We start from the raw sequence: 10,289 nt of genomic DNA, 5'->3' as shown, positions 1-10,289 counted from the left end.
AATAATCAAGATCCCAAAATCCAACAAAAGAACAAAATACTACAAGCAGTAAGAGAAAAGAAACAAATCACATGCAAAGGAAAGCCCATTAGAATCACAGCAGACTTTTCAATACAAACCCTTAGGTTAAGGAGAGCCTGGAATGAGACATTTCAAGTACTAAAAGAAAACAACCTCCAACCTAGACTGATGTATCCTACAAAACTTTCTTTCAAAATGGATGGGGAAATAAGATATTTCCATGATAAAGAACACCTGAGAAACTTTATGAATACCAAACCAGCACTACAATGAATTCTAAACAACATTCTAGAAAAAGACAATGAAGGTAATAATACAATGAGGTCCAACACAGCAAATCAAATAGGCAAGTCAAGAAACTAAAAGGAGAAGGTGTAAAAAACATGACAATGATAAGTTAGTACATATCAGTTCTAACCATCAATATCAATGGCCTCAACTCACCAATCCAGAGAAACAGACCAGCAGAATGGATTAAGAAGCAAAATCCAATAATGTGTTATATACAAGACGTATTTAGTACAAAAAGAAGCCCATAGACTGAAAGTGAAAGGACAGAAAACTTCTTCATGTAACAGGAGCCCAGAAAAAAAGCAGGACTACCAATCTTATTCACAGACAAAGTAAGTTTCAAACTTAAACTGATTGAAAGAGACAAAGAAGTTCACTACATCCTTGTGAAGGGAGCAATTCAAGAGGAAGAGATAACAAATAATTTATTTTTAATTTATTGAGTATGTCAGAAAGTACATATGCTTTTTTCCCCTCTTTTCTTCTTTTTTTCTTTTTCTTCCTCTGATGCTGGGGATTAAACTCAGCACATTGTTCTGGCTAGGCAGGTGCAGCACTACCTAGCTAAATCTCAGGCTTTTCATTTCATATTTTTAAAATTTATCAACACATTTATCCTTGTCTTTATATGTTGGTCTACCAAATTGATGAGTTATTTTGGTTCTCATTTTCTCTGCTTTCTTATTTGAGAATTTATGAAATTTATGAATTTATGAAAAGTATTATGGCCCATCTGTCATTTTCCTCTTTCATCTATGCTTTCTACAAACTTCCTTTTCTGTCACTACAGCTTGTTTGGTTGGAAATTTGTTAAGACAAATGATGTTATCTTATCAGTATATCATTGTACATATTTTCTACTGATGATGAATATTAATTTTTAAGTAAATTTTATTATAACTATACTTAAATAAATCATTAATATCATTTAGTATCTGGTACATATTACAAATTCTCCAACTCCCTCAAAGATGATAGTTGTTTTTTCTCAAATCACACAAATCACCAACATTCCACACATCACTACACTGTTTGATTATACCAATGTATATATTGTATTGTAGAAAATATGCGTTGTGTATATGTGGGGGGTATGTTTTTACACATATGTGTGCACTATTAAATTAGAAACACGGTCATGAACATGGTAGGATTGTGTACATTCGGCATATTGATAGTTTCTCTGGCAACCTTATGATTTCTCTAAATTACATTATTGACTTAATTTATAGTCATTCATTTGGGAAGAATATTACATATTTATTTTTATTAAATTGTATCATTATGCTTATAAAATATAATAAAAATAAGTATAGGATATCATAAAATAGAAACAGAAAAATCTGATCTTAAAAATGTGAATTATTTTAGTTGCTTTTGGATTTCAAATATAAGTATATTTTTTTCCTTTGGGAAGTTTTGTTGGAAAATGTAAGTGGTACAACCAACAAGCATATGATATTTATCAATTAATAAAGCCAAGGAATTTATAAATCATAAAATTTTGAGGACAGTTTCTCTACTATAATATGTAACTTTGTTTTATTTGTAATTACATTATTTCAAAAATATATAAGAAAATGAGAAAGAACATAATGTTTGAAGATCATATCAAACTAATAATATATTTTGATTATTAGTCTGTTACATAAATTTTGTTTATTTCACATCTTTTTGATGTGGCCGTCAGGTAAATCCATGTACTTATTGTATTTCATGTTCTCTCTGCTTTAAACTGGATAGAGTGCTGTCACCTAGGAGGCATGTTGTCAGCTGCATCTCTGCTTCTCTGTCTGCACATTTTCTTCTAAACTTACTTCCTAAAATTGCTCCTACCTCCCTCATCTCTGAGTAATGTGACAGCAGGCCTTGTTGCAATATCCCTCATCCCCTTTGTGCATAGTGGTATAATTTTAGCTAAGCCCACATCCATAGGAGTTAGGTATTTTCTTGGGCCAAATGTCTGCTCTATTAGAAGTAAGATGCCGTCAGTCTCCTGATAGCATCCCGAAGAAGATGTACATCATAGACTTCTTTTATTCCTTTGCATGTGCGGTCTATGTGGGGGAGTCAATTTGTATGTGCACTCAAAGGAAATCTTATGGAATAATGAAGGAATAAGGCTGAAACATATTGGGTCTCTGAAAAAAATGGGTCATGTTGTAAGCCTTCTGGATGGCGTGCATGTTGGGGATTGAGAGGCAAGGTTCTATCCTGTGTAATTTTCTGTATTTCAGGAGGCAAAAGAATATCAGAACTGATAAAGTCAGCAGGAGGATAAAAGCAGAAGATGTTGTATTGGTTAGTTTTCTGTTTCTATAACAAAATACTGCTGACACTTTAGGGTCTCCACCTGCCACCTCATGCCCCCGACACCTGCTTCCATGGGGAGTGGACCATAAGGTTTATTAACACTGCAAGATATTCACTGACAAAAAGACATTGTATTCCATCTCTGCCAAGTGTTCACCACCTGAACGTGCTTGTAAGATGTTGCAAATCAGTCTGACACAACCAAACCTTCCACTTTTGAAGATGTTGCAGACAGCAGGGGCACAGGGTCCTCCTAGTGATGAAGGTTTGATAGAATTTAACCCAAGATGAGAGTTCTCAGCTGGATGTAGGGTTTGAGGAATGGGATGTAGTTGGCCAGCCCTGGTGGTTTTTTAAGAAACTTGAGAAAAAATTATTTACCTTGTAATAGCTTAACTGATTGACAAATCAGGTTATAGGTATTGCCATTGCTTCAAATACTACAGATGTTTTGTGGCTTTTAAAGGGGTCAGTATCAGAGTTGTTCAGTGCTAGAATAAAAGTTGAATCTTATGATACTAAATAAGCAAGTGAATAAGGAAAAAGTGACAGAAGGATGATTGATGTGGGCAAAAATAATGACCTTGAGGACTCTAAGTCCTCGCGTGATGACACTGATGTGGAAGTTACCTCAGAGGGGAAAGGGCAGTTTACAGAGCACAAGGCATTTAGCTCTCCAACAAGAGGTGCTGTTCGCATTTCTGCACCCTAAGGAAGGAATGGTGTTTAGACTATTGTAGATCAACTTGTTCTCTCCCTCACCGACATTGCTGCCATTCCTGAAAAGACAGACAATGGCCAAAAAACCCATTCAGCTGCAGTTGTTAGACCTGAAGATGTAAATATATCAAACCTTTTTTATCCATGCAATTCAGTGGAATTCTTGGATTTGTCTCACAGTTCTTAAAGCCAAAACACTGTCTGAAGCATTGGGAGAACAATCAGATAACAGTCTTAAGCAGAAAAGAAGGAATAATTGGAAACAAGTTTTTTTAGATAAGGAGAGGTTGAGGGGGTGGAAGGGAAAAGGAGGAATGGGGGAAAAAAGAATCAAGATAGGTACAGCTACAAGGTACAAGTTCCCAATAATGAATGAATTTTTTAAAATAGTAGTTCTTATAAAAGATACACCATCCAAAATTGTGGGAAAACATATATGGCCAATATATTTGTTAACAGAGTGTGATGACACTCACCCGTAGCCCCAATACTCTAGGAGGCTAAAACAGTAGGATTGTAAACTCAGGTCAATTCTGGGCAACTTAGCAGTAGGCCTTACAAAGATATAGAGACAGACAAAGACCTGGAGAAAGAGAGAAAGGGCTGTGGATGTAATTCTGTGAAATCCTGAATCCAATCTTCTGTAACACAAAAAAAGAGAGAAGAGAAAAAAAAAAGAAAGAGAAAAAGGGAGAGAGGGAGGGAGGAAGGAATTAAATATTGCAGTATCGATGATTTAGCTGATTAAATTTACAGAAAAAGTCTAGTCATATGAACTGCTAAAGTCTAGTCTCCTTTCAAAATTAATTAGTAAAATCAAAGCTAAACTTTCAGTCAGAGAACACCTCAGTACAAACCTGAGCTTATGTCTCCACCTCACTTATCCGATGTAATGCAAAAGTACAGAACTTTTAACCAAAATTTCACTCTTCATCCTAAATGCCTTCTGTGTCTTTTTTTTTGTGTGTGTGTGTGTGTGCCTCTCGAGTTGGCAGTCTGAGGCAGTGTGGCCCACAGTAAGATTCAAGTGAGGGACAGTATAGATATTATGGCATTTGTGAAAAGGGAAGTGATTAAAGAGGAAAGAATCTGTATAGTTTTCTTTAAGCACTTTAGGGCACATCAATTTTAGAAAAATAAGAAATTTATTCTGGGTGTAATGGCACATATCTGTAATCCCGGAATGAGGGAGGCTGAAGCAGGAGAATCATCATGAGTCTGAGGTCAACCTGAGGTACAACCTGCTGAAAGGGGGCGGGGAGGGAAGGGAAGAAATTGAAGATCTTAAAGTTGGTTTCTTCACTGTCATTGCCATTTATGCCATGGTGTATTCCCAAGAATATGAACATTTTATTGAAGATAAAAGTCCTAGGCATGTCACCCTTGGGTGGTAAGAATCTTCTGGGTTCTTGCTAAAAGTGCCCAAGTTCCTGAAGACTGAACCCTGCCATCTGGGAAGCCCTGTCTTAGAGACAAGGGGTTTGCTGTCCTCATGCTGTTGATCCTAAACAGAAAGTGGACCAAACAGAATACTTTGCTGTATTTAGTTTCTAGCAGGGCTATTTTCTTGCCATTTCCAGGATTGTAACACACTGGTACAGTTGAGAATTTAATTCCTCTTTGAACATGAAGTTCCACGTCATAGCTAGTGGTAGAGGTATTACTAGAATTCAAGTGTCTTGTCTAGTGGACATTTTAAAAAATCTTGTTGGACTGGGAATTCAGCTCAGTGGTTCGGTGGCCTGCCTTGCAAGCACAAGAATCTGAATTCAATCCCCGGAACCGGAAAAAAAAACAAAACAAAAAAACCTTGTTTCTCTTATTCTATTTTATTTTATAACAGCAGTACTGGAAGTTGAACCCTGAGAAACATCCCTCTCTATTTTTAAAATTGTTTGAGACAGGGTCTCACTAAGTCAGCTTGGCTGAGTTCAATCTTGCAATCCTACTGCCTCCATTTCTCAGAGTGCCGGGATTGCAACCTTGTTTGTTAAATATTTAAACAATTGGGCATGTTGATTTTGGGACAACTAATGTATAAAACTTAAAACATAGAAATTCTACTAATTGGTTTTGAGCACTGATCTGTAACGAAAATAAGATATTAGAGAGAACCATGACTTAACACTTTCCCCTAAAAGAGAAAAACCCTGTAGAGGTCAGATTTCGCTAACCAGAATATTACTTCTCCCATTCTGAGAACAAGCAAGTAACCTGAAATGGACATTTGCCCTGATTAATGAAGCTCAAGTTTTCCCTTTTAGGCTTTTAGAGATGGGTGTGTTTTCCCATATAAGCAAACTATTCCTTTAAGTTAAGTGTTTCATTAGAATAAGGTGAACACTCTCAAATTTTAGAAAATTAACTCAGTTTCCTCATCTCACCCCTGCAACACTCTCCATAATGCTCTCAATTTTGTTTTTATTTTTTAATCAGTCAAGAATCTTCATAGGTGGTAAACTTGACTACTGAGAGAATTAGGGATCTACAGTTATATCCTGAGACCCGCTGATGTAAACTTGCAAATTTTTAAACTAATACTTAAGAATTACACATTGTATTTATATTTCTAGATGTTTGATGGTAATTTTGGAACATCTTTACTTCGTACATAGTCCCTGCAGACCATTCATCTTTCCTTCCTTGCCCATTTCTCACCTAGGCTTTTTTAGTCTCAGTATCAAGTGTCTTTTCTTAGAATTTACTTGTGTAAGTTTTGGGGTTTAAAAAAAATGCTGCTGGAGATATGTAATTGAGCAAAACCTGTGTTTAGCTGCAGGAGACTTCAAACCATCTTCTTAGTCCACTTTTGGTTTCGTCTCACCCCACCCACGCACAGGGCCTTGACACTGAACTGAATCCCTATGTGATCCCCGACACCTTCTTTTGAGACAGGGTCATACTAAACGGCTAAACTGATGTGGCTAGGCTTGAACTTGTGGTCCTCTCTTCTCAGCCTCATGGTGTTGGGATTAGAGTCGTGTGTCACCACACCCAGCTGATTTTGTTGTTTTGGCATTACAATTAAATTATAGATATTTTTATTCTCTGTCAATAAAGCGAGTCATAGTTTGTGAAACCTTTAAAGACTTCACCACTATAAGATATACTACTATGCATCTTTTACTTGTATTTGTGGGGGCCCATGCTCTGGTTTTCTGAAGTCAGTGCCATTTTGACCTCATTTTTCAGCATCCTTCTCATTTTGTCACCATCTCATCTCTTTTGCTTTGAAAGGTCTGCATTTGGGCACAGTTATAAAGTTACACAGTCGCCACATTTGTAGTAAACCATGCTAGAGGTGAAATCTTGATTACGAGGAAGGAGCTTTTAAAACAGTTGTCTGGAGCTCAGTGTTTCCTGCTGCACCATGCCGTAGACTGGACCAATGAAAACACATTAGCAATAAATTTCTTATTTTGGATGTCATTTAAATTGGTATTTATGATGGTGTTATCTTGTACAAAAGGATCAGAACAGATGTGATAAATTAGAAAAATGTTTCCTAGATTACAGCAAAATGTCTCTTGCCTCACCCTGTTAACTCAATCAGTCCTCTTACAGTGTACTTTACAGTAATTGGGATGCTTTTATGTTTAGTACTTAAATCAGACCAAAAAAATTCAGATGAAGCCTTTAAATTTTTATTACTATTTCACAATAGTCCACGTAGAGCTATTTCAAGTTTCCAGTTGGAAGGTTCAGCCAGGCCAACCAAGCATTTGGGGTAATGTGGTTATATTTTAGTGATAATTTATATATGCTTAGATATATGTAATACATTTTGGAATATTATTTGGTCTGAGTTATTTTCAAAGGCCATGAAAATATTCATTCATGTAACCTTGGGTCTTTTGTGTTTTCATGGATTAGCCTATTGTCATACCACCCTGACCATGCCAATCTTGTTTGAACTCTCATGGATCAGAATTGGTGAATGTTCTTGGGTTCTATGAAGCTATTGGCTTACTTTAGAAAGGAAGGATCTTGTGAACGGCCATTTGATTTTTATATTTTTATTTTCTGCTGTTATGTGAAATTCTGAAACTATGTAGCCTCAGATACTGTGAATCTGTTGCATCCACTTAGCCCATTAAATGTCTAAATTTTTCAGACCCACATTCTAAAGAAGAGTTAATTTTGCTGACTTCTCTCATTCATGAGTGTGCCTGAGTGTGTGCACACACAAACCAGACTGATGTCACCTTGGCTAAAAATGGCTCTGGATTAGGGCATTAATGCAGTAAGAATCTGCATTTCAAAGATACAGGAATCTGCAAACTTTCCTTTGTGCCAAAAGTAAAATATCGTGTTTACACATATCAGGAATTTTGCACTGTCATAGAAATGGTGAGGTTTCTCTGCTGGAATTTCTCAGATTTGTGAGTAGAGTGAGCTTCAGTCTAGCACAGGAGCAGAAATATTGAGGACTATAAGGCCACACAGCAATTGAATATCTGCGGTTGTGGCTGCCGCGTAATTTGGAGACAGTTTGCTCTGGTCATTTTGAGATGCTCTCACAGTGGGGCCACCTCACCTTGTCGTCATTGGCAATGTCATGCTTTTCCTTCACCGGAGCCACCTTGTCGCCCTTTCGGCATGAGTATTTTGAGGTCATTTATGAATGTGCAGTTCCAAGTAAGTCATTATTGGTGAATGTGGCATTGTAAAAACAAAATACAACAACAACAACATCAACAAATCCCACAAAACTATTGCAGCAAAACTACTCCTGTGCTTACTGAGCCTTCTTCAATAGCCTTTTGAATGACTGGACAAGTTACAGAGAAAGTGGAAGGTCCTCTCGGCAGAAGAGGTGGCTGACGTTTCTGGGTAGCCCGTCTGAAATCCACGGCACCACATCACCTGCAGGGTGACCCTTTGCTTAGCTTCTCCCTCTAGCGCCTTTTGGGATTGCAGCACAACTCATATGACCCCCAACCCCGCCCTGTTTCTTAAGCTGGATAGGTAAAATATAATTGAGAAAGGCCAACTACCACAACTAGAACAATTTCTTTCTCAAATAGTTGGTATAATTTGCCAAAAGCATTACTGAAAAGTAACATTGCCATTGTACCAGTTGAAAGTTAATCATATCATTTAATTTCTTACTCATGGGTATTTTCTAAAGTATTTCATTTCTCATCCACAGATATTTTAAGTACTTTGATGTCAACAAATATTTCCCCTGCCTCCCTCCCTTACTGTTCCTCTTAGGTCCTCTTAGTTTAAAATTATCTATTTCTGAATTTTTTTTTTTCTTTCAGAGACAGGCTATCACTATATTGTGTAAACTGGCCTTGAACTCAGTATGGACTCAAACTCATGGGAAGCCTCCTGTCTCAGCCTCCTGAGTTCTGGGAATATGGTGGTGCCATCATGTGTGCTCCTCTCTTGGACTTGCTAAGTTTCATTTTTCTCATTTCAAAATTAGCATAAACTCCTGCACTTTCTAACCATAGTTTATTGTGCCCATTACATCTGAAGAAGCGACACTGAAGCCAACACTGCCTTGAAGAACATATAAGAATTCATTACATTCTCTGTAGAGCAAGCTCTGGTGTATTTCATTGTGCCTGCTTAGCAGGGCCAATGTTGCTTAATTTAACTCCTTTTATGTAAGACTTTACCTCTATTATTTCCTTGATATGAGGCTTTTTTTCCCCTTTCTGCACTGAGGTTTGTACCTCAGGGCCTGCTAACTGAGTTGCACGCCCAACCCTTTAAAAAATCCTTTTTGTTTTGCTTCAAAACAGGGTCTGAGTTCCTAACTTGTCCAGACCAGCCTTGAACTTATGAGCCTCTTGCTGTAGCCTCCCAGAGTGAGGGATTATAGAACTGTACCTCACGCCTGGCTCAATATGAGGCTCTTCATTAGAAAGAAGTTGTACCTCCAGGTGTTCTGAGAGAAGCGTGTGTGTGAATTTGAATAACAGGTTCCCTCCTGCTAGAGCTTTGTGTGGTCTTAATGTTCAAAAATTCTTTTTATGTACACTTGAGTAAGTGGCATGACTGCAGTGCTAGTGCACACAGCATGCAGTTCCCCAAATATTTCTAATGAGATAGTCACAGTCAACAGGAGCAGCAAATGAGATTTCCTAAAGAGGGAAAGAAAAGGCAATTGAAAATAACTTGGGATAGTGGCCCACTTTCTAAATGAGGACAGAGAGACATTTTCATGTGTTTTTGCATAATTTTTACAAATGTTGCCAAGTCAATAGCTCTATATCTGCTTTGGTGCTTGTATTATGGAATGCTTTCGATGCCTTTGTATTTCATTGTTTGTGAATTAAATGTCTTATTTAAAAAAATACTTCTTTTTTCACCTGTATTGACCCAGATATCCAGATGTTCCCATTCAAATCTTGGCATCCTTGCATTCCATAGCTGCTATTCAACTTTGCTGTGGTTAAAAGTTCAAATTTCACTAGAGGTTTATTACTCTTACAATGAATCCTAAGTCTTGAACCTTGCATTATTTTTCTTCCAAATGACTGACGATGCTGGCAGTGAGGATCTCTGATTTTCATGTATTATCTTAACTTGGTAAATGATCTTCCTCAACCTTTCACCATCTTCCTTTAAAGTATCAATGATCTGAATACTATAACCAAAAAGTGTTTCCTGGAGCTGCTAATAGGAGAGAATTCATGGTATTTGTTCAATTAAGCAAACCTTAAGAGGGCTTTTGAAGCCAGGCATGTTGCTACACACCTGCAAACCCAGCTCTCAGGAAGCTGAGGTAGGAGAATTGCCATGAATTCAAGGACAGCCAGGCGTTGTCTCAGAAAAGCAAAATAACAAAAAAAGTGACTTGAAAACTAAATTATCCAGTAGGCAGTTGACAATGGACATGCCATAAATAATGGCTGTAGGCATGCATTAGCAGTATAATAATTTATAGGTAAATAAATATTTCAAATTCTAGGAGGATGTATATGTAC

At 37.2% G+C, this 10,289-nt stretch overlaps 1 pseudogene; it reads left to right on the top strand.

Moving 5' to 3' along the window:
• The first annotated feature begins 1,450 nt into the window (after window positions 1-1,450).
• On the top strand, window positions 1,451-3,574 carry LOC117284582 (annotated as a pseudogene).
• Window positions 3,575-10,289: the final 6,715 nt, after the last annotated feature.

The sequence above is a fragment of the Fukomys damarensis genome, unplaced genomic scaffold (genome assembly GCF_012274545.1).
Source record: "Fukomys damarensis isolate Sample0158 unplaced genomic scaffold, DMR_v1.0_HiC HiC_scaffold_38, whole genome shotgun sequence".
Taxonomy (NCBI): domain Eukaryota; kingdom Metazoa; phylum Chordata; class Mammalia; order Rodentia; family Bathyergidae; genus Fukomys; species Fukomys damarensis.
This window is presented reverse-complemented; position numbering and strand designations above follow the sequence as displayed.